The sequence below is a fragment of the Amblyomma americanum genome, chromosome 3 (assembly GCF_052857255.1).
Source record: "Amblyomma americanum isolate KBUSLIRL-KWMA chromosome 3, ASM5285725v1, whole genome shotgun sequence".
NCBI classification, from domain to species: domain Eukaryota; kingdom Metazoa; phylum Arthropoda; class Arachnida; order Ixodida; family Ixodidae; genus Amblyomma; species Amblyomma americanum.
Window position 1 is genome coordinate 39,181,708 of NC_135499.1, and position 23,604 is coordinate 39,205,311.

At 53.4% G+C, this 23,604-nt stretch overlaps 1 protein-coding gene and 1 non-coding gene across 4 annotated transcripts in view; both read right to left on the minus strand.

Annotated features, from left to right (window-relative positions):
- The window catches only part of LOC144124530 (very long-chain specific acyl-CoA dehydrogenase, mitochondrial-like), a 94,143-nt gene that overhangs the window by 20,164 nt on the left and 50,375 nt on the right, over nucleotides 1–23,604 (minus strand). The gene's annotated exons all lie outside the window — the stretch shown is intronic.
- Nucleotides 2,067–2,140, minus strand: TRNAT-GGU (transfer RNA threonine (anticodon GGU)). The gene has a single exon. It is a non-coding gene; the product is annotated as a tRNA-Thr (tRNA).

A 23,604-nucleotide genomic window follows, 5' to 3' on the forward strand; every position in this document is an offset into this window, starting at 1 on the left:
CTGACCTCGTTCCATTGTGCGTGGTTTCACTTGCTGCTACTACAGACTTTTTTTAGAAACAGTGTTAAAAGCAAAACAAGTTGTGTGTGCTCTTTATGCATGATATTTTATGCGTTTGAAACTGCTGTTGGCAAGACTGCCAACGATGACCAGAGTGCACCCTTCTTCGGGTGACACCCTGCTGGGGCCATCTAGCTTTGCAAGAGTGCAGCCATGGCGAGTGACACTCACTGTATGTGCACTTGGCTGGCGTGCATGACAGGGGTATTAGTTAAGATCACATACCACAAGGACTCCATGCCATGGTAATCAAAGCATCTGCATGGCACTTTCGACATAGCGAATAAAAGTGGAAGCAAATTGGGGAAAAAAAATAACGGGACTACTATTTAGTGCTGTTAGGTAAAATGTGAATTAGCTGTGCTAGCATTTCGCTTCTCACTTCAGTTTCGGATCGAGGCTCTGTTTTCAAGGTCAAGCAGGCTTCGGACAAAGATTGGTGAAACCAGTGAGTGGGGGCCATAGTGCTAGTACATTAAAACTGGAGGGAATGCTTAAGCTCTGCCTTAATGGTACGATGCAATAACGTTAATGGGTTAATGACCATATATGTGGGATGGGTTATTCTCTACTTTACATTCGTAGATCACTAGGTGCCCTCATACCATTCCTGGCGCAGTGTTGCAGCAGTTAAGCAATACACCAATGCCCTGCAATGGCAGACAGACAGTGGTGAAATAGGTGAGTGGGGGGCCTTAGTGCTAGGGCACCAAAAAAGTTTTCTGGTATAGCAGCGCAAGTGAAGTCCACACCAAGCAGGTGTATCTGATGCCATCAGCCTGCCTTTGGCGAGTACTTGGAGCCAGAGGGAGAGCAAAAAACAGAATAAATGGCTCAATGCAGCAGTCGCTCAGAAACCAGCAGTAAAACAAATTCAACCAATGCAGGGTTACGTTGCTACTGACTATGCAGGCCTCTGATGGCTCCACTAGACATGCTGTCATTCCATTTTTTTGGCTGTGCATGGCACAATGAATTTTGCAACTGTCTTCTCCCTGCAAAGCCACTTCATTCTGTTTTTTCTGTCGCAGAATTTTGGACACCTGGCATGCTCGTGCATCTTTTCTAGGGGCACATCTGTCGATGTGACCTTTTCATGAGACTCACTTCCATGGGGTCTGCCATAATATAGTTAATGCACACGTAGCATCACTGGCCAACAAAATCCTCTTTCAGCAAGCTTGAGAGAAGGCAATTTTGCTGTACAGAAGGCTTCATCATGTAACTTGGGTATTGTTCTGACATGTAGGAAGCATCTCCAATGTAAGAAGCATCTCCAATGAAAGAGTGCTGCCCTGCCTAAAAGCAGCTGCTACTATATTATTGACATCTCTATACCGCCTTCTTTCACCCAAAACCCCAACAGAACCCTTTAACTTTTTCGGGCAGACAAAATGAAAGCTATCTATCCTCCCAGGCTGTTTTCTCTTCTTCAATGACAGGTTTAGGTTCATGGGGGGTTTGACGTCCCAAAGCGACTTGGGCTATAAGAGACACCGTAGTGAAGGATTCCAGAAATTTCGACCACCTGGGGTTCTTTAACGTGCACTGACTTCACACAGTACACGGGCATCTAGAATTTCGTCTCCATCGAAATTCGACCGCCGCGGCCGGGATCGAACCCGCATCTTTCGGGTCAGCAGCTGAGCGCCATAACCAATGAGCCACCGCGGCAGCCCCTCTTCAGTGACAATAAAACAAACTGGTAAACCTACAAAACAAACCAAGTTTTATTCAAATGTGAAATATTGCCCCAGCAAAGAGCCATGAAAATTAAAAACCTTTAGTCTCAAAGTAAATAAAGATAGCAAAGGTAAGGTGAAAACTGATCCATATAATTTTGCACACATACACTGTTAGTAAAATGTTTTAGGGGAATCCCCCAAGGTGGAGTAGATTTGTAATAAGGGAGTAATTACGCATTGACATCCACCCGAGCGCAGCCATACGGCTGCAAAGGAAAGCTATACAGCTTTCTCAGAAACTTCGTAGTAAAAGAAAAATTCGTCCTGGTCCGGGGTTCGAACCCGGGACCACCGCATCACCGGAGCAGTCGCTCTACCAACTGAGCTAACCGGGACAGCAAGCTTATGGTAGGGCAAGAGTGAATTGATCAATAACTCGAAGTGGGAACAGTGTTGGTCAAATGTTTTAGGGAAATCCCCCAAGGTGGAGTATATTTGTCATGAGGGAGTAACTACTCATTCACATCCGCCCGAGCGCAGCTTTCCTTTGCAGCCTTATGGCTGCTCGGGTGAATGTCAATGAGTAATTACTCCCTTATTACAAATCTACTCCATCTTGGGAAATTCCCCTAAAACATTTGACCAACACTGTTCCCACTTCAAGCTATTGATCGATTCGCTCTCGCCCTACCATAAGCTTGCTGTCCCGGTTAGCTCAGATGGTAGAGTGACTGCTCCGGTGAAGCGGTAGTCCCGGATTCGAGCCCCGGTTCAGGACGAATTTTTCTTTAACTACGAAGTTTCTGAGAAAGCTGTATAGCTTTCCTTTGCAGCCATATGACTGCGCTCGGGTGGGTGTCAATGAGTAATTACTCCCTTATTACATACACTCTTAGTTCATGTTACAAACTCATCTACTTTGTGGGAATCCTGGCTTCCCTCCATTTCCTTTGCGTGGCTGTTGCCGGCATCCTGCATTGTTCTCCTCTTTCCTTTTCTCCCGCCTCAGGGCGACAGAGAGGCAGCCGGGTGAATAATCACTGTCATTCGGCCACGGCCCCGTCCTGGCTTCCCAAAGACCTTTGCCATTGGTGCCTTTTGGTGGGAATTCGAGACCAGCTTGGGCAGCCGTGCACCGCACTACCGTCCAAGCGGAGCACAGAGAGGCTCCTCAGAGACAGCGTAAGGTGCGTACGCTACTGTTTGTCTGCGCTGGCCTTTGCCATTCGGACCAGTGCATACTCGAGATCGCCAGCACGGGTTCTCTGACCTGCAGTGGCTCGAGCCTGTCCGGTGGGGTCCAGCGACCTCTGAGAGGCATACGTTGCAGCGACTGTCCACCCTTTCTCACAAACAGCCCAACAGTCGACATGAGAGAAAGATCACATCACTGCCGCGGGAACATTCTCCTGCAGCGGCGTGCTAGTGGCGCGCATAACTCTTGTCACTCCGTGCACGCAGCAGAGCCTTGCTCCTCATGCGCCCCGGGACGGGGCGACTGTTGAGTGTGTGTATCACTGGAGGACGGCGTCAATAAATGTCTCCTTTGTGAATTTGAAGGCCTGTTTCTTTGCGTTGAGTCGCTCTCCTCTCCGCGGAGGTTGAGTGCATCGCAGCGGTGCCCTAGGGTGCGTGTGGTCATGGCTGACCGTGCCCTTGGCTCGCGCAAAGCCCGAGCCCGTGGTGGTTGGTAGCCTGTGCCCACCGAGAAACCCACAACTGGTGCCCAACGTACTAAGTCACTGGCTCTTATGCCCTTGATGGCACATTAGCCGAGCTGGTCACCTTGACAATCACGCTTGCGCACCATGTCTGTCACCTGCAATGGGGCACTCGGCAACTACGTGTCGGCTCCCTACAGAGTCGTACAGTCATTTGATCCATTGGCTGCTATTCCTTCAAACAGCCAAAGACTGTAGTTGGCCAAGGCCCGCATTGGGGTATACGGCGATACAAATCCCAAAGTCAGTCACGCGGCTTCCATTGGACCTGTATCGGGAGCACCCTGCAATGCACCCGTCAATGACATGCCTCAGCTGTACAAGCTTTCCAACCAGTGCGAAAGTAGTTTGTGCGACGCTGCCGCAACCGGCAGTTCCATGCAACAGAGCCGTGCCCCGCTAGCAGTCGACTGTGCTCTGGGAATGGTGAATCACTTGCTCGGCTCCCTCTGGAAGCCGCGCCGCTCATCGAACTGGGAGCCTTGCCTCACACGTTCGTGCAGCCAGCCCAAACCTCCTCTGAGGCCGGGGCGCAGTCACTGCTAACAAGTGCTGCCCAGATGATACAGTTGCTGTCAAGGCTGTTGGGTGCTTTTGGCCATGCCGAAGGCGCCTCACCCCGTGGTCAAGTTGCCTGTGCCAACATACTGCGTGTATGGTGACCTCCTCAGTGCTTGGGATCTCCTTGAGTCCCTCACCCATTACCAGAGAACAATGGGTCTCACTGATCAGGTTGTGCTTGCACACATCATCCCAGCAACACTGACTGACAAGCAGTTGGTGGCATCGGCTTGCCGGCCACCGGGCAGTGACACTCGAGGGGTTTGTGCAGCATTCCTGCGCGAATTCCTTCCCGCTGACTACAAGCGTAGGATGTGGCTAGAGCTGGAGCTCCAAACACAGGCTCCAGATGAGTCACTCCAGGAGTATGTACGTGCGATGGAGGACCTTTTCTCAATCGCCAAGCCCAGAGCCTCGAACCGAGAACGTGTGGAAAGACGATCAGGCAGGCACATCCAACTTTTTCGGCGTACCTGTGCAGCAGCCGATTCCGAGATTTAGAGGAGGTGGCAGCCGAGGCAAAGCGCATTCAAGGCAACATTCTCGCCGCATGCGCATATTTTCTGCCACTGCTGACAAACGAGGCCCTCGAGCCACGTTATGCATGGCTCCCACCGACAACCCATCGGCAACCACGCGCGCAACCTGCCTTTGCAGCCGTTACCGGGCAAAACGAAGCATGGGAGTTGAGCGAACGAGCTCTCGATCCCTGCTCGTACGGGAGACAGCCTGCGCTGCATCGTTTTCTGAACCACGTGCCGAGAGACGCCAAGCGCTCCAACACAAAGCGGAGGGGGAAACCTGAATCAGCCGGCCCTTTGGCTGTGTAGCGGGCGGACCCAGGCAGGGAGAGGTGCCATTGTCCTGCGACCAAGCTCGCTGTTTTCCTTGTGTACGCTGTTTTCCCTGTGAAGAGTGGGGCCACTTAGCAAGAAAATGCACTATAGCCAGGCCTCCTGTGAGGCAGGAAAACGGCGGCGGGGGTCGGTCGTAAAGGGACGACCGGCCCAGTCTTTGCTAATTCCCTCAGTGTACAGAGCAGGCTGCCTTGCTAGTGTGCATGCGCAGTTTATTCCGGTCACCATTGCTGGCCGCGAATTTTCAGCGTTACCGGATACGGGAGCCAGTGCCTCCTTGTTCAGTGAAGAGGTGTTGTCCCACTTACAAAAACACTCGGTGCACTTGCAGGACTGCCGTACAGCATTCAACCTCGCGAAAGGTGTGTAGTGGCGCTGGCATCGCCAGCGGCGCTGATGAAGAAGCTCTCACTCGTGCAACAGAGAACACTTTCAGCAACCGACCAGGCCAGCAACGTCAACAGCCCGCTCCGCCGGCTCACCAGCCGCGGCTACCGGGACGTCAAATAAATGTGGACCTCCTACCACATTCTGGTGACACCGGACGACAGCCCCGACGCACGCAACGCCGCTCCCACCGGCTCTGCGCTCCTGCCCGTCCTGTCCCTCCACTTGGCCTTGCCTCTGCACGCCCACTGTTCGCACCCGGTTTTCGGCAGCTTTTCATCGCCATGTACGCACCTCCCATCAATCACATCCAGTGAGCTCCTTCAGCCGTATCACCGCCCCTTCCTTCCTCGGCTGCCCGGCCTGCCCACGTTTTATGCCAGGGACCCCGTTTTGTGGCAGGCGCTGCTGGACTCGCACTTTCATGTCCACAACGTGTCCAGCCAGCTGCTGCGCTATCAGCACGCCAGCCATGAAGTACCACCCGGTCTCCTGGCACAGCTGTGGTTGCCACCTCCCGGTCCCGACATATACGCCGATTTCACGAAGGGCTTGACGGCATATTTTGGCTTGGAGCTCCCACCGACTCTCTGCGCTCCAGTTCCGGCCTCGGAAGCTGCGGCGTCACTCGACTCACCACCCCTGGCCGCATTCCCTAACCGAGCTGTTTCGGCTTTCCCTCCACCCGCTCCTACATCGGCGCTCCACCCCCCACCGGTCTCTCCACTCTCGTCGCCACCGTATGTGCCCCCACTCACGGTTCGGCAAGTGCCACGCGAGTACGCACCAGTCTCTTGCCAACCTTCTCAACCAGCTGCCTCAAACTACACCCCGATCTCTCTCAAGTTTGCTTCACCGGCCCCTATGGACGGCCATCCACCTGTGATCTCCCGTCCCACGGCGCCTCCTGCCCAGCCCTGCTTCCCAGCTGTGGCGCCTACCCTTCGGCCATCACCAGCAGCACCCTCTCTCGACCCGGGCCCGGACTCTCTTCTAGTCCCACGTTCGCATGCTCCCTCAAGCCCGACCACAGTGAGCACAACTGTCATTCCTGTCGCGAGGCCCGCATGCACACCACCCGAGGGCCTTGTCGCACCTCACGCACCACCCGCAACGCCTGCTATACATCCCTGCCCACCTGGTGCCTTTTCCAGTGCCTGCGCCTCCGCGACAGACACGACAGCCTCAGCAGGTGGTGGCATGCTTGCGATGCATTGCAGCGTGCCCCATCCAACACCTTCTATGGACTCGGCCCTACCGTATCCTTCCCATTCCTACAAATACTCCACGGATTTGCTTCTTGTGCCCCGAACAACCAATCCCAACGCCACGGTGAGCTCACTGTTGCAGCCATCTGGTACACCCTGTCGCCCGTTTCGACTACTACCTAAAGAGGCAGCACGTGCCTCACGCCGCAGACCTCACGCTCAGTGCCGTCTGCCGTTGTTTCGCCATTGCCCGCGGCCGAGGCATCGGCTCCACTTCTATGTCTTCCCCACGCCATATCTTCGTCCGCACCAACTGAGCCAGCGCAAAACTGCCCCCCACCCGTAGGCTGTCCGACTGAAGAACGCCTAGCTCGCCTCCCATTCCTCAATGACTTTTCCCGCCTTGTGCTTCCGTCATCCTCATCTTTTGGCTCCCCTCGCCCTTTGCGAGGCAACCAGGCTCGACCGCCAGAGCTCTTTTCTTCCGCCCGACAGCCTTCCCCAACTCTGACCCGGCCTTCACAAAGCTAACTGTGTCCTGGACTTGAGAACCTGTACAAACTTTTACATACTGTTTTTTCTCTTTTATCGCGCATTGCGCTATGGGGGGGGGAGCATCTGTAGCGGCGCTGATGAAGAAGCTCTCGCTCGTGCAACAGAGAACACATTCAACAACCGACCAGGCCAGCAACGTCAACAGCCCGCTCCGCCGGCTCACCAGCCGCGGCTACCGGGACGTCAAATAAATGTGGACCTCCTACCACAGGTGTAGCCCATTCGGCTAGCACCGCGGAGCTGACAGTCAGGTGGGGAGAGCGGATGAGACGCCCACGTTTCATCCATCTCCCAGGGCTCAGTGTGCCCGTGATTCTCAGACAGGACTTTCTTCTGAAAACTGGGATCTTGACGAACATTGCGAATGGCGGCTATCGCAACGGACCATTTTCCAAGCTGAAGCCGTTCAGAGTGTACCATGCTCAGCGACCAGGGCCACGCCCCTGTGTCGAGCATTCCGTCTTTCACGCTCCCCTTGGGGCCGAGTGGCGTGGCACGACCAGGCACCACGTCTGCTGGCCGCCTGTGTGGTTAAGCTGGATGACACACAGAAGGCTCGTCTGACAGCACTGTCACATCAGTACGATGAGCTCTTCACAGATCAACCTGGCTGTACTAGTTTAGTGAGCCACAAGGTCCACACCGGAGATGCGCTTCCTTTGAAGTGCAACCCCAGACCCATCAGCCTTGCGTAAAGGCAGGTGATCAATGGGTTGCTGGATGAGATGTTATCGGCGGACATTATCCGTCACTCGTCCAGCGCCTGGGCATCTCCGGTTGGGTTGGTGCCCAAGAAAGATGGCAGCCACCGTTTGTGTATTGATTATCGCCATCAGAATGCGCTGACCCACAAGGATGCCTATCCGCTTCCGACAATCAGCTCAATCGTAGGAATCCTAGGCAGCACGCGGTACTTTTCCACTAGATGCCTCCAAAGGTTACCTACAGGTGCAGATGGCGGGCGCTGACCAGGCTAAGACCACGTTCACGTGCCACAAAGGGCTGTTGGAGTCCACTCGTATGAGCTTTGGTCGCTCATGGACCGCGTCCTAGGGGAAACGAAATGGTCCCACACCATGTGCTACCTGGACGATATCGTGATTTATTCACGAACCTTCACTGAGCACTTAAGCCACATTGCCTACGTGCTCGAGAGTGTACGGGCTGCTGGGATGACTTTGAATCCTGCGAAAGCCCAAATAGCGCGGACCCGATTTCAGTTGCTAAGGTTAACGCTGGGCAACGGCTCCATTTAGCCAGATGCGGAGAAACTTCGAGCCATACTTTAGTTTCCCGTACCCAAGGACGTACGCGGCCTCTGCTGTTTTCTGCAAATGGCCAACTTTTATCGGTCGTTCATCCTGTCCTGTGCCTGCGTGCAGGCACCCTTGACCAAGCTCTTGGGAAAGACTGCCACGTGGCGATGGGGGCCCGAGCAAGAGCGATCCTTTCGCTTCCTGTCTAGTGCCATTGCCGAGGCAGCAAGCACAGGCTACCCGACCTGACCAGACAGTTCGTAGTCCAGACTGACGCGAGTAATCTGGGTTTAGGAGCAGTTCTCCTACAGGGTTTCGATGGCGAGCTGCAACTGCTGGCCTGCGCCAGCAACTCCTTGCTGTCCTCAGAGAGGAATCATTCCGTGACTGAGAAGGAGTGCCTCGCTATCATCATCATCTTGTTTTGTGCAGCCAATACGTCAAAACTTGATTGGACCCATAGCCAGCTCGGCTAGTGAAAGGTCCAAATACAAGATATTCACTTAAGAAATGGCAGACATTCAAAATACATCTACAAAAAGATGTGAGATACTACAATCGCAGCATTGCAAATATGTAAAGCGCATAAATATTCTGAAAAAAAAAAAAGGCTTACAAATGTACAAAACCAAACACAAACGTAAATTATTTAGTCCCACAGTTCTGGACGGACAAGAAAAATGTTTTTCAATAAGGCCGAAAAATTTGCACTGCGGAAATTCGACGTCTACCTTGATGGAACAAGATTTAAGAGTTCACGTTGTTGGGCGAGTCGGTCGTACCTGCTTAAGCAAGGGAAATGCACTAAAAAAGACAGGGACGAGAAGAGCACAAGGACGGCTCTTCTCGTCCTTGTCTTTTTTAGTGCATTTCTATTATATAAATTTCAGATTCTGCAGTGCGTGATTGCGTACATAGAAATGAAGCCATGACTTTTCGAAACGCTACCAGTTTGAATGTGGACAACTTCATGTCATTTCATGAGTTTTCTCAAGGCCAATTTTATTGATTTTAATGACCAAACGTATCTACAAAAAAAGGGTATTTGCATTGGCTCGTGTGTCGCCCCGGTACTTTGTAATATATTTTTATCTGAAATTGACCACTCCTTGAGTGAAGCACTTGACACGGATTGTACAGTCCACGTTTTTAGATATGTAGACGATTACCTGGTCCTTTTGGTAGATAGCGATTTTAGTTTTGATGAAGCAGTAACTGACTAGCATGGGCCACACCTTCACTTACGAACTGCCAATTACAGTTTATAGATCTCACCATAACCTTTCACCCTTCACATGTTTGCTGGTGATACTGTCCACGTGCAAAGAAAGATTTGTTGCCATTTCGTTTGAACCATTCTAAGACTGTTAAGAGGGCTATCAGTTCCTAGTGCTTAGCGTCTGCATTAAAGAAGTCCTGCCACCATGCCATGCATGCCAGCTTTGCATCTCAGGAGTCCAGACTGCAGAAAGCAGGCTTCCCGGCTTCCCTGGCTCTCTCCGCGACTGTGAAGTGCACAACAAATCCTTGGAGGATTTGTGAACGCAGTGCGTCGACAGTGGTGCATCGGACAGCGGAGCGCTGCGCGTGCCAGCCCAGCGTTGCACGTGTGCAAGTGCGAATGGTGTGTGTGAGGCGACGGTGACGAAGAGCGTGGCGAGCATGAGGAGCAGAGAGCTGACGTGTCAGAAAACCGAGGTGTAAAGGAAGCCAGCGCAGTGGAGATCGGGTCATTCAGGCATGGAGGTGGCAGCCGATGGACTGAGCGTCTGTGCTGATGAAAGGCACTCTTGGATAGCCTGCTTTAAACATCCGACGTTTTCGGGCCGCCGTCGATGGTATCTGGCTACAATTCTTCTGCTGCTGCCAAGTTCTTCGGGCTGTTGACGGGAGACCACCGGAGTCTCGCTGTGTTCCTCTCCACTCCTCATGCCACCTGGCTCTTTTGCCGCTTCCCTCGACGCAATGCCAGTGACGCGCACTGCATCCACCCTTGTCTGCCCTGTCTGCAAGGCACCCCTGCCTCACGCTCAGTACCTAGTGAATTCTTTCCTTTATTCTGTAGTGTTGTATGCGCGTTAAGTGCGTGCTTTTTTGTTTTCATTTGGTATCGGCTCTTTTCCTTTAAATTATAAATATGGCTTCGGCTTGTTTTGTGTCTCTGTTTTGTTTTGTTTGATCTCTTTGTTGTCTTGTTCTCTTGTTCGAACCTGCACGCATTACCGATTCGCGACATTTGGCATCCACAACAGGGCAAAGCCATGTTTTTCTTCCTTCCATGAGTCCGTAAAAAGTAACGATGGCAACGCTAAAGCAGTTAATTGAATGAGGCAAAAAGCTGGGGTTGAAAGATGCCGAGCTACGCACGTGGGTGGTTGCCGAGCCAAGAGAAGGAATGCGTAGCACGTGCAGCCGAACGTGAGGCTCAACGCAAGCATGAAAAAGTGCTAGCAGAAGCCGAACACGAGCACACCAAGGCGCAGGCAGTGGCCAAGGAGTGCAAAGCGCAAGCCGAACCGAGTACGCCAGGGCGCAAGCAGAGGCTGAGGAGCGCAAAGCACAAGCCAAACCGAGCATGCCAAGGCACAAGCAGAGGCTGAAGAGGGCAAAGCACAAGCTGAACGCGAGCACGCCAAGGCGCAAGCAGAGGCTGAGGAGCGCGAAGCACAAGCCTAACTGAGCACATCAAGATGGAAGCAAAGGCTGAGGAGCGCAAAGCACAAGCCTAACCGAGCACGCCAAGATGCAAGCAGAGGCTGAGGAGTGCAAAGCACGAACCTAACCGAGCACGCCAAGATGCAAGCAGAGGCTGAGGAGTGCAAAGCACAAGCCAAACGTGAGCACGCTAAGGAGCAAGCAGAGGCTGAGGAGCGCAAAGCACAAGCCGAACGCGAGCACGCTAAGACACAAGCAGAGGCTGAGGAGCGCAAAGCACAAGCCTAACCAAGCAAGCCAAGGCGCAAGCAGAGGCTGAGGAGCGCAAGGCACAAGCCGAACGCAAGCACGCTAAGGCGGCGCAAGCAGAGGCTGAGGAGCGCAAAGCACAAGCCTAACCGAGCACGCCAAGGCGCAAGCAGAGGCTGAGGAGCGCAAAGCATAAGCTGAACGCGAGTACGCCAGGGCGCAAGCAGAGGCTGAGGAGCGCAAAGCACAAGCCGAACGCGAGCACGCTAAGACGCAAGCAGAGGCTGAGGAGCGCAAAGCACAAGCCTAACCAAGCAAGCCAAGGCGCAAGCAGAGGCTGAGGAGCGCAAGGCACAAGCCGAACGCAAGCACGCTAAGGCGGCGCAAGCAGAGGCTGAGGAGCGCAAAGCACAAGCCTAACCGAGCACGCCAAGGCGCAAGCAGAGGCTGAGGAGCGCAAAGCATAAGCTGAACGCGAGTACGCTAAGACGCAAGCAGAGGCTGAGGAGCGCAAAGCACAAGCCTAACCGAGCACGCCAAGATGGAAGCAGAGGCTGATGAGCGCAAAGTACAAACTTAACCAAGCACGCCAAGATGCAAGCAGAGGCTGAGGAGTGCAAAGCACAAGCCAAACGCGAGCACGCTAAGGCGCAAGCAGAGGCTGAGGAGCGCAAAGCACAAGCCTAACCGAGCACGCCAAGATGAAAGCAGAGGCTGAGGAGCGCAAGGCACAAGCCGAACGCAAGCACACTAAGGCGGCACAAGCAGAGGCTGAGGAGCGCAAAGCACAAGCCTAACCGAGCACGCCAAGGCGCAAGCAGAGGCTGAGGAGCGGAAAGCACAAACCTAACCGAGCACGCCAAGATGCAAGCAGAGGCTGAGGAGTGCAAAGCACAAGCCAAACGTGAGCACGCTAAGGCGCAAGCAGAGGCTGAGGAGCGCAAAGCACATGCCGAACGCGAGCACGCTAAGACGCAAGCAGAGGCTGAGGAGCGCAAAGCACAAGCCTAACCGAGCGCGCCAAGATGGAAGCAGAGGCTGAGGAGCGCAAAGCACAAGCCGAACGCAAGCACGCTAAGGCGCAAGCAGAGGCTGAGGAGCGCAAAGCACGAGCCGAACGCGAGCACGCTAAGACGCAAGCAGAGGCTGAGGAGCGCAAAGCACAAGCCGAACGCAAGCACGCTAAGGCGCAAGCAGAGGCTGAGGAGCGCAAAGCAGAAGCCTAACCGAGCACGCCAAGATGAAAGCAGAGGCTGAGGAGCGCAAGGCACAAGCCGAACGCAAGCACACTAAGGCGGCACAAGCAGAGGCTGAGGAGCGGAAAGCACAAGCCTAACCGAGCACGCCAAGGCGCAAGCAGAGGCTGAGGAGCGCAAAGCATAAGCTGAACGCGAGTACGCCAGGGCGCAAGCAGAGGCTGAGGAGCGCAAAGCACAAGCCGAACGCGAGCACGCTAAGACGCAAGCAGAGGCTGAGGAGCGCAAAGCACAAGCCTAACCAAGCAAGCCAAGGCGCAAGCAGAGGCTGAGGAGCGCAAGGCACAAGCCGAACGCAAGCACGCTAAGGCGGCGCAAGCAGAGGCTGAGGAGCGCAAAGCACAAGCCTAACCGAGCACGCCAAGGCGCATGCAGAGGCTGAGGAGCGCAAAGCAGAAGCCTAACCGAGCACGCCAAGATGAAAGCAGAGGCTGAGGAGCGCAAGGCACAAGCCGAACGCAAGCACACTAAGGCGGCACAAGCAGAGGCTGAGGAGCGCAAAGCACAAGCCTAACCGAGCACGCCAAGGCGCAAGCAGAGGCTGAGGAGCGGAAAGCACAAACCTAACCGAGCACGCCAAGATGCAAGCAGAGGCTGAGGAGTGCAAAGCACAAGCCAAACGTGAGCACGCTAAGGCGCAAGCAGAGGCTGAGGAGCGCAAAGCACATGCCGAACGCGAGCACGCTAAGACGCAAGCAGAGGCTGAGGAGCGCAAAGCACAAGCCTAACCGAGCGCGCCAAGATGGAAGCAGAGGCTGAGGAGTGCAAAGCACAAGCCGAACGCAAGCACGCTAAGGCGCAAGCAGAGGCTGAGGAGCGCAAAGCACAAGCCGAACGCAAGCACGCTAAGACGCAAGCAGAGGCTGAGGAGCGCAAAGCACAAGCCTAACCGAGCACGCCAAGGCGCAAGCAGAGGCTGAGGAGCGCAAGGCACAAGCCGAACGCAAGCACGCTAAGGCGGCGCAAGCAGAGGCTGAGGAGCGCAAAGCACAAGCCTAACCGAGCACGCCAAGGCGCAAGCAGAGGCTGAGGAGCGCAAAGCATAAGCTGAACGCGAGTACGCCAGGGCGCAAGCAGAGGCTGAGGAGCGCAAAGCACAAGCCGAACGCGAGCACGCTAAGACGCAAGCAGAGGCTGAGGAGCGCAAAGCACAAGCCTAACCGAGCACGCCAAGGCGCAAGCAGAGGCTGAGGAGCGCAAAGCATAAGCTGAACGCGAGTACGCTAAGACGCAAGCAGAGGCTGAGGAGCGCAAAGCACAAGCCTAACCGAGCACGCCAAGATGGAAGCAGAGGCTGATGAGCGCAAAGTACAAACTTAACCAAGCACGCCAAGATGCAAGCAGAGGCTGAGGAGTGCAAAGCACAAGCCAAACGCGAGCACGCTAAGGCGCAAGCAGAGGCTGAGGAGCGCAAAGCACAAGCCTAACCGAGCACGCTAAGGCGCAAGCAGAGGCTGAGGAGCGCAAAGCACAAGCCTAACCGAGCACGCCAAGATGAAAGCAGAGGCTGAGGAGCGCAAGGCACAAGCCGAACGCAAGCACACTAAGGCGGCACAAGCAGAGGCTGAGGAGCGCAAAGCACAAGCCTAACCGAGCACGCCAAGGCGCAAGCAGAGGCTGAGGAGCGGAAAGCACAAACCTAACCGAGCACGCCAAGATGCAAGCAGAGGCTGAGGAGTGCAAAGCACAAGCCAAACGTGAGCACGCTAAGGCGCAAGCAGAGGCTGAGGAGCGCAAAGCACATGCCGAACGCGAGCACGCTAAGACGCAAGCAGAGGCTGAGGAGCGCAAAGCACAAGCCTAACCGAGCGCGCCAAGATGGAAGCAGAGGCTGAGGAGCGCAAAGCACAAGCCGAACGCAAGCACGCTAAGGCGCAAGCAGAGGCTGAGGAGCGCAAAGCACGAGCCGAACGCGAGCACGCTAAGACGCAAGCAGAGGCTGAGGAGCGCAAAGCACAAGCCGAACGCAAGCACGCTAAGGCGCAAGCAGAGGCTGAGGAGCGCAAAGCAGAAGCCTAACCGAGCACGCCAAGATGAAAGCAGAGGCTGAGGAGCGCAAGGCACAAGCCGAACGCAAGCACACTAAGGCGGCACAAGCAGAGGCTGAGGAGCGGAAAGCACAAGCCTAACCGAGCACGCCAAGGCGCAAGCAGAGGCTGAGGAGCGCAAAGCATAAGCTGAACGCGAGTACGCCAGGGCGCAAGCAGAGGCTGAGGAGCGCAAAGCACAAGCCTAACCGAGCACGCCAAGATGAAAGCAGAGGCTGAGGAGCGCAAGGCACAAGCCGAACGCAAGCACACTAAGGCGGCACAAGCAGAGGCTGAGGAGCGCAAAGCACAAGCCTAACCGAGCACGCCAAGGCGCAAGCAGAGGCTGAGGAGCGGAAAGCACAAACCTAACCGAGCACGCCAAGATGCAAGCAGAGGCTGAGGAGTGCAAAGCACAAGCCAAACGTGAGCACGCTAAGGCGCAAGCAGAGGCTGAGGAGCGCAAAGCACATGCCGAACGCGAGCACGCTAAGACGCAAGCAGAGGCTGAGGAGCGCAAAGCACAAGCCTAACCGAGCGCGCCAAGATGGAAGCAGAGGCTGAGGAGCGCAAAGCACAAGCCGAACGCAAGCACGCTAAGGCGCAAGCAGAGGCTGAGGAGCGCAAAGCACGAGCCGAACGCGAGCACGCTAAGACGCAAGCAGAGGCTGAGGAGCGCAAAGCACAAGCCGAACGCAAGCACGCTAAGGCGCAAGCAGAGGCTGAGGAGCGCAAAGCAGAAGCCTAACCGAGCACGCCAAGATGAAAGCAGAGGCTGAGGAGCGCAAGGCACAAGCCGAACGCAAGCACACTAAGGCGGCACAAGCAGAGGCTGAGGAGCGGAAAGCACAAGCCTAACCGAGCACGCCAAGGCGCAAGCAGAGGCTGAGGAGCGCAAAGCATAAGCTGAACGCGAGTACGCCAGGGCGCAAGCAGAGGCTGAGGAGCGCAAAGCACAAGCCGAACGCGAGCACGCTAAGACGCAAGCAGAGGCTGAGGAGCGCAAAGCACAAGCCTAACCAAGCAAGCCAAGGCGCAAGCAGAGGCTGAGGAGCGCAAGGCACAAGCCGAACGCAAGCACGCTAAGGCGGCGCAAGCAGAGGCTGAGGAGCGCAAAGCACAAGCCTAACCGAGCACGCCAAGGCGCATGCAGAGGCTGAGGAGCGCAAAGCAGAAGCCTAACCGAGCACGCCAAGATGAAAGCAGAGGCTGAGGAGCGCAAGGCACAAGCCGAACGCAAGCACACTAAGGCGGCACAAGCAGAGGCTGAGGAGCGCAAAGCACAAGCCTAACCGAGCACGCCAAGGCGCAAGCAGAGGCTGAGGAGCGGAAAGCACAAACCTAACCGAGCACGCCAAGATGCAAGCAGAGGCTGAGGAGTGCAAAGCACAAGCCAAACGTGAGCACGCTAAGGCGCAAGCAGAGGCTGAGGAGCGCAAAGCACATGCCGAACGCGAGCACGCTAAGACGCAAGCAGAGGCTGAGGAGCGCAAAGCACAAGCCTAACCGAGCGCGCCAAGATGGAAGCAGAGGCTGAGGAGTGCAAAGCACAAGCCGAACGCAAGCACGCTAAGGCGCAAGCAGAGGCTGAGGAGCGCAAAGCACAAGCCGAACGCAAGCACGCTAAGACGCAAGCAGAGGCTGAGGAGCGCAAAGCACAAGCCGAACGCAAGCACGCTAAGGCGCAAGCAGAGGCTGAGGAGCGCAAAGCACAAGCCTAACCGAGCACGCCAAGATGAAAGCAGAGGCTGAGGAGCGCAAGGCACAAGCCGAACGCAAGCACACTAAGGCGGCACAAGCAGAGGCTGAGGAGCGCAAAGCACAAGCCTAACCGAGCACGCCAAGGCGCAAGCAGAGGCTGAGGAGCGGAAAGCACAAACCTAACCGAGCACGCCAAGATGCAAGCAGAGGCTGAGGAGTGCAAAGCACAAGCCAAACGTGAGCACGCTAAGGCGCAAGCAGAGGCTGAGGAGCGCAAAGCACATGCCGAACGCGAGCACGCTAAGACGCAAGCAGAGGCTGAGGAGCGCAAAGCACAAGCCTAACCGAGCGCGCCAAGATGGAAGCAGAGGCTGAGGAGCGCAAAGCACAAGCCGAACGCAAGCACGCTAAGGCGCAAGCAGAGGCTGAGGAGCGCAAAGCACAAGCCGAACGCGAGCACGCTAAGGCGCAAGCAGAGGCTGAGGAGCGCAAAGCACAAGCCGAACGCAAGCACGCTAAGGCGCAAGCAGAGGCTGAGGAGCGCAAAGCACAAGCCGAACGCAAGCACGCTAAGGCGCAAGCAGAGGCTGAGGAGCGCAAAGCACAAGCCGAACGCGAGCACGCCAAGATGGAAGCAGAGGCTGAGGAGCGCAAAGCACAAGCCGAACGCGAGCATGCAAAGTCGCTAGCTGAAGCTGAAGAGCGTAGATTGCAGCTCCAATCGAGGCTCACAGAAGCTGGTGGGCGAAATCGAGAACCCGAGCAGCGGTTATCGCACACAAATTGATCCCACCTTTCGACGATCGCAGGGATGACTTGCATGCATAACTTAAATGTTTTGAGCATATCGCAGTAGGGCATAGCTGGCCCAAGGAAAAGAGGGCTATAGCACTGAGTATGTCTTTGACTGGGGAGACTCTCCATGTGTTCGATCGATTGTCTCCAGCAGATTCAATGGATTCAAGGCAAAACTAGCCCTGCTCCAACATTCTTGGTTCACAGCACAGGGTTATCACGAAAGGTTTCGTGAAAGTAAGCCGCTAGAAAAAGAAACAAACAAGCAATGCAATACACAGCACGCTTGCTCAGTCTCTTCGATCGATGGGTCAAGATGTCGGGAACGGCCACAGCATACAATGTTCTACGTGACTTGGCGGTGGCCGAACAGTTCATGAGGAACTGTCGTAGTCGTCTGGCAATTTTCCTTCGAGAAAGAGGGTGCAAGACGCTGGACAAAATGGCTGAGGCGGCAGACAACTTTCTAGAGGCCCACCGACAAAGAAACTTGTCTTCGTTCAAAGAGGTGGGCATTCCGAGAAAGAAGGAGGTACCATCAAGAAGACAGTCTGGAAGGTGTCTCATTTGTAACCGACCTGGACATAAAGCTGCCGACTGTCGCTCTAAGCTGAAACAACTTTATTGCGTTTATTGTCGAAAAACAGGGCATGATGTAAGTTCCTGCTCAAGAAAGCAAGAAAACCGGAAGCAATCGTCGTGTTGTGTTCAACCAGAATGTGCTGTGCCTGAAACGGTGTCCACAACAATAGATAGGCTTGAACCAGCTGAAGATAAAGTGGTGATCGGACTTGTCCAGAAAAAGCCTGCAGACGCCCAACACATGCCTGTACTAGAGGGAGACCTCCGAGGTCTACTTGTACGGGTTTTATGGGACACGGGGAGCAATACAGTGGTTGTGCGGAGACCCTTAGTTCCTCACTCAGCTCTCACCAGCTAGAGATCTACAGTGTTCGTAGTCGATGGCAGTAGTCTGGAAGTTCCCGAGGCAAAAGTTTATATCGCTTCCCCTTATTTCACTTGCGCGGCCCTGGTAAAGTGCATGGAGACACCATTGTACGATGTCATAATTGGAAATATACCAGAGGCCCGTGAGCCGTCAAATCCAGACATTAATTGGAAAAAAGCGGAGGGCATTGCTAAATTATGTCCTGGCGTAGTCAATGATGAGGTTCCCAGTGAAAATGGTGAGGGCGAAGGCCCAAAATCGGTGTTGGCTGGAAAGGAAGTATCCGGACGAAGGGGGGAAAGTACTGCTTTAAGCGTTGGTCCCATGAGGTTCTCCAAGAAAATGCTAGAAACAGAGCAAAGAGAATATGAGTCATTGAAGGCGTGTTGGGTAAAAGTAGGGAACGTGTTCCAATGCAAGCACAGCACTTCGCACTCGTATTCTGTCGAAACGGGGTTGCTGTATCGCCTCTATCATCTCGCCTCTGGTAGAGAGGTTTGACAGGTAGTACTTCCAAAATCTTCCCGATCAAAGGTGTTAAGGCTTGCCCACGACAGCCCGTTGGTGGGGCATCAGGGCATTAAGAAGACTGCAGATCGAGTTCTGGAAGATTTCTACTGGCCGGGAGTGCAAGAGGAGATTAAGAGGTATGTCAGGTCGTGCGACTCCTGTCAATGGACGTGCCTGAAAGGAAAAGTAGGGAAAGCTCCGTTGGGACGCATGCCTTTTATCGACACTCCATTTGATCGGTTCGCTGTCGATACTGTCGGTCCGCTGTCGCCCACATCGGTGAAAGGGAATAGATATATTCTCACTGTCGTCGATTTTGTCACGCGGTATCTCCACGCCATGGCTGTGCCAAAGATAGATTCAGTGACTGTGGCAGAGGGTTTGTTGGACATGTTTTCGCGAATAGGCTTTCCGAGAGAGATACTTTGTGATCAGGGCTCCTGTTTCACTTTCGAAATGATGAGAGAGCTCAATGATCTCTTGGCGGTGAAACATCTCAGCACGACCCCTTACCATCCAATGTGCAATGGGATCGTGGAGAAATATAACGGCACACTCAAGCAGATGCTGCGAAAACTCAGGTGCAGCCCAAAACATGGGATCATTATATCGCTCCACTTCTGTTCGCATACAGAGAGGTTTGGCAGGCGAGTCTGGGGTTTTCTCCATTTGGATCGATACTTGGACGACATGTGCGAGGACCGCTCGCAGTCGTCAGAGCTCTGGACAAGGGAAGAGCTGGGAGAAGACATGAAGATGACATACGGTTACGTTCTCGATCTAAGAGAACGTCTCGAGCAAACTGTGAGAGCGGCACATCAAAATTTGTTGCGTGTCCAACATTTTCAGAAGAGATATTACGATAGGAACAGCAAGAAGTGGCAGTTAAGGGTTGGAGATCGTGCTCTAACTCTTTGGCCGAGTAGCCACAATAAACCCCTGGTGTAGTGGAAAGGACCATTCGTGGTTTTTGGCAAAAAGAACGACGTGGATTACTGGATCGACTTGGGCCACTTTAAGAAGCTATTCCACATCAATATTCTCGAACGGTACGAAGAGCGTGCGCCCCACGAGACCGTGCAGGCATCATCTTTCGTCGTAATCGAAGAAGGTGACTCCGAAGAACAACTGCCTACCCTTGCGACCATGGTAAAGGAATTGAGGCTGTGCAGATCTCCACCAAGCTTGATGACGACAAACAACAGGAGACTCGGAGCGTACTTGACACGTATGCAGACATCTTTTCTGAGATTCCTGGTAAAACTAATCTAGTGGAGTGTCAACTCAAGCTCCCCAACTTCTGAAGTTATGAATACTCCGCAATACCCGTTGCCTTTTGCCATGAAGGATGTGGTCGAAAAGGAGATAGACGAAATGATCAAATTAGGGGTCATTGAGCATTCCAAATCTCCATACAACTCCCCTATCATTCTAATTAAAAAGACAACACCTATCGGATTTGTGTCGACTTTCAACGCATCAATGATGTTCTTGTGTCTGATGCAGAGCCCATTCCAAGAACAGATGTAATATTTACCGAGGTTGGCACCAAAATTTGACCTTGCTAAAGGCTACTGGCAAGTACCTTTGGGGGAAACTTCGAGACTGAAAACAGCGTTTTCCACCCAATCCAGTCACTATCAGTTCGTCTACATGCCCTTCGGCATTAAGACAGCATCGGCTATCTTTACGCACCTCATGCGCGTTTTGTTACAGGGCATAGACAACGTCGTCCTAATCGACGATGTTCTCGCAGCGACTTTTTCCTGGGAAGATGATGTCCGGACTTTAAAGAGGCTGTTTTGCAGGGTACGCGAGGCGGGCCTCACGATCAAGCCGCAGAAGACTGAAATCGGAGCCACTCACATCTCCTTTTTTGGACACCAACATAGACAAGGGACCATCCGACCATTGGAAACGGTGGTGGAAAGGCTTGTGAACGTACCACTTCCAAAGTTGAAGAAGCAAGTGCGTTCCTTCTTAGGGCTTGCCGGATACTACCGCGATTTCATCCCAAGCTGTGCCGACAATATCCAACCGCTCGTGGAGATGACACGCAAAAATGAACGAAACCTTGTCGCTTGGACATCGCCGCGACGAACCGCTTTTGACGAGCTCAAGAACGCATTAACCTCCAGGCCCGTATTAAGAGCTCCAATTCTCAGTAAGCAGTTCGTGCTTCGCATAGATGCTTCCGAGGTCAGCGTAGGCACCGTTCTCAGGAGGAGCACGATGGAATCCTCCACCCAGTATCATATGCGAGTCGTCAGTTGTTACCTCGCGAATCTCGCTATTTAGTGATTGAACGCGAGTGTTTGGCAATAGTTTGGGCGGTTGAGAAATTCCACGTATTCATTCAGACTAACCACCAACCCTTGCAATATTTAACAAAGGCAAAGCATTTGAACAGCAGCATTGGAGCTTAACATTACATACCATTACGTAACATACCATTCATGTAGAGTACATCAGGGGCTCCGAAAACATAGGCGCTGATTGCATGAATCGTTTGTAAATTGCCGGAGAGTGATGCCTAATGTGCAGTGTTAGCGTGTGTTTGCAACGCTTACCTGTGCAAATGTAGTCTAGAACTGCCTACGAGTTGTTTTTCAATTCTTTTCGTTTGCAATGGTTACCGTGTTACCGTGTGTTTGCAATGGTTATCTGTGCAAATGTAGTCTAGGAGTGTCTAAAGGTTGTTTATTTCTTTTCGTTTTCTGGTTATGAGTTGTTCAATGTGTAAATTTGTACCTTTCTGATGCAGAAGAGTTTAAAGTTTGTGTCTGATGTTTTGTATGGTTTCTATTTTCCCTTTTGCCAGATGTGTGATGCTTGACCCATGTTCCCACGGTGCACGTTTCTATGTGCCTCCATGTGTCACTGTGTAAGGTGCCTTCGGAGACTTCAACGGCATCTAACTTGTCCGTTTACCACGTGAACATTAGTGTTGTGTGCACCAACGGCAATTTTTTCTATGTGAAAAAAACATTTTCGAATGGGGGGGCATATGTGAGGTGCACAACAAAATCCTTGGAGGATTTGCGAACGCAGTGCGTCGACAGTGGTGCATCGGACAGAGGAGCGCTGCGTGTGCCAGCCCAGCGTTGCGCGTGTGAGCGTGCGAATGGTGTGTGCGAGGCAACGGCGATGAAGAGCGTGGTGAGCACGAGGAGCGGAGAGCAGGCATGTCAGAAAACTGAGGTGTAAAGGAAGCCAGCGCAGCGGAGATCGGGTCATTCAAGCGTGTAGGTGGCAGCCGTCGGACGTTGGGTCCGTGCTGCCGTGGACCTCCCTTGGATCACCTATGCAAGCCTCCTGCGTTCCTTGCAAGTGTGGAGGTGGCAGCCGATGGACTGAGCGTCTGTGCTGCCGAAAGACACTCTTGGATAGCCTGCTTTAAACATCCGACGTTTTCGGGCCGCCGTCGATGGTATCTGGCTACAATTCTTCTGCTGCTGCCAAGTTCTTCACCCTCGTCCACCCTGTCTGCAAGACATCCCTGCCTCACGCTCAGTACCTAGTGAACTGTTTCCTTTTATTCTGTAGTGCTGTACGCATGTTGAGTGTGTGTTTTTCTTGTTTTCGTTTCATATCGGCTCTTTTCCTTTCAATTATAAATATGGCTTCATTTTGTTTAGTTTGATCTCTTTGTTGTCTTGTTCTCTTGTTCGAACCTGCACGCGATAGCGTTCCCCTTTGGAAAGTCGGGGAGGCGTTACCGATTCGTGACAATGATGCAGTCCTTGCTGAAAAAGCTGAAGGGCAGCAAGGAAAACAACCGACCTCAAGATAAAAAGCTGGCAAGGCCGGAAGTTGTACCTTACGTACAGCACACCTCTCTGACCTCAAGAAGGTGGCCAATAAGTATGGCGTTCTGTCTCTAGACACCCATCATCTGAAGCCACCACGAACCCTGCTTCGCAGAAGCAGTTTACGATTGTGCTTTGCTTCACGTCATTCCAGGCACGAGCCAGCATCTGTATGGCTCTGAGGAGATCCACCTTAAGTTCAATTCTCATCCAAAGGCTCATCAGGAGTTTTTGCACCAGTCGCCGTCTATAACCAACCTTAAATGCTTTCACTATGCCTTGATTAAGAGGTTGAAGCTTCGCCATTGTATTTGGCGGCAGAAATTTGATGGTGATCTGCTTCAACTGGCATGATGGGCAGAACAGTTGTCGAGAAGAAGACAGATCTTGTGGCCTGACTTCTCCAATTCGGGCATCTGATGTTCGGAGCCATTCTGTGAAAAGATCGCATGTCATCGAAGCTTTCTTATTAAATGCGTATCGAACAGGGAGGCCTTTTGTGTAGCCACAGTTTGAATGACCCATCTATATTTGCAGCGAGTAAAATCGAGACGCACATTTTGCTGTTCTTTCTACCATGGCATTGTGGTGGTGGTGGTGGTGCTGATGCAGTGGCCAGCACGGCGAAGACGACAATGACGACATGGAGTGCGCGTGGTAGTGCGGGGGTGATGTGTGCAGTGTGATCAAATGCAGTGGGTGTTGCTGGGTTGGCTGCGTGAGGCCCGTCGTGTTATGGGCTCTGCCGCAGGAATGTGACGGCTTTGGTCCGCCATCTCGCCAGTGCCCATCTTAGCTAGCTGCAACGACGCGACGACTTCGGTTCGCCACCGTCACGGCCGCTCCTCCGCTTGGATGACTGCCGACCTGTATCATCTGACAAGCCAATGCTCTGTACCAGCCGCTTCACGTGCCCTCGGGGCCCACTTCGATCCGTGAGTGGCACGGGGACCGCGTATGCAATAGGCCGCTAGGCAGAACACTGTCCAGTAGACTGGTGCTGTACACGGCTGTCTCTTCAGGATCGACTACAGACGAACAAGTATTTGATTGCCTAAAGTGGCAGTGCTCAGCTTGCTGTGTGCGTCATATGGCCGCTTGATGATGTTACCCTATTTTTCTTGCCACTGATGGGGTTTTTCTGTACAATCTGTGAGTAAACATACACGCATACGCTGCCAGCTTTTCTCGTAAAGGAACTATTAATGCTTTCGCATTAAAACAGTTTTTTGCATTGCAGCAATAGGACTATGGGATGTGATGTGATTATCAACTTTGTTCCAAGAAACTCCTAGAGTTGGACTTCAGCAGCTGCATGACAAGCGAGCACAATAATGCTTTCCTCAAGAATATTTAAGCCGTG